A 1,063-nucleotide genomic window follows, 5' to 3' on the forward strand; every position below is an offset into this window, starting at 1 on the left:
TAAATAATAAATAAATAATAAATAAACAGAATATCCATGTTCTCCACATGCATGCATGGGTTCTCTCTGGGTACTCTAGGCTCCTCCCACAGTCTAAAAACATTGATTGTTAAGTTAAATGTGTGTGCATCTCTGCCCTGTCATTTACCCTCAAACCATGCAGGAGGATGACGGGATAATTTCATGCATTGATTATATTTGAACATTTGAAAGCACAGAAAGCAATCTTTAAAGATGAATACAACCACTGGCAGGAATGGTAGCATCTATGTCGGAGATACTTCATTAGCAAAAGAGAACAAATAGGAAACTGAAGGATTCTTATGACGGGCCAACTGAAATAAAACAATCAGCTGAGAACCGACCTTCCCTGAAGGAAGTTTATACGTTTTTCTGCATCATTCTCACCAGGAATGCAATCAAAGTACATAAAAATACAGACCTTTTCCTTAAATTGTTGTATTTTCCACATAAAGAAGGGAAATGGCCAAAAAAACAACTACATGTGTGGACGCAATTATTGGAACCCATCATTTAATGGAAAAAACCCACAATGGTCACAGAAATAACCTATGACAAAAATAATAATCAATAAAAATTCCATTAAAGTTAAAACATTAATGTGTTTTTTCAGCTTTGGATTTCAGCTTTAACAAGCTCTGTTATGCTGTGGGCTGCTTTACTTCTTCTGCCCCAGGGCAGCTGTGGCAGCCACGTAGCGTACCACCATCTGCCTGCATAAACAACTGAATGTAGAATGAGTTACAGGTCCTTCTCAAAATATTAGCATGTTGTGATAAAGTTCATTATTTTCCATAATGTGATGATAAAACTTGAACGTTCATATATTTTAGATTCTTTGCACACTAACTGAAATATTTAAGGTCTTTTATTGTCTTAATACAGATGATTTGGGCATGAAAACAAGGACCCGGTCTATCTGGACTGGATCCTCCTAGGACCCGGTCTACCTGGACTGGATCCTCCTAGGACCCGGTCTACCTGGACTAGATCCTCCTAGGACCCGGTCTACCTGGACTGGATCCTATTAGGACCCGGTCTA

This window comes from Cyprinodon variegatus, unplaced genomic scaffold (genome assembly GCF_000732505.1).
Source record: "Cyprinodon variegatus isolate N-32 unplaced genomic scaffold, C_variegatus-1.0 Scaffold2199, whole genome shotgun sequence".
In the NCBI taxonomy this organism is placed as follows: Eukaryota; Metazoa; Chordata; class Actinopteri; order Cyprinodontiformes; family Cyprinodontidae; genus Cyprinodon; species Cyprinodon variegatus.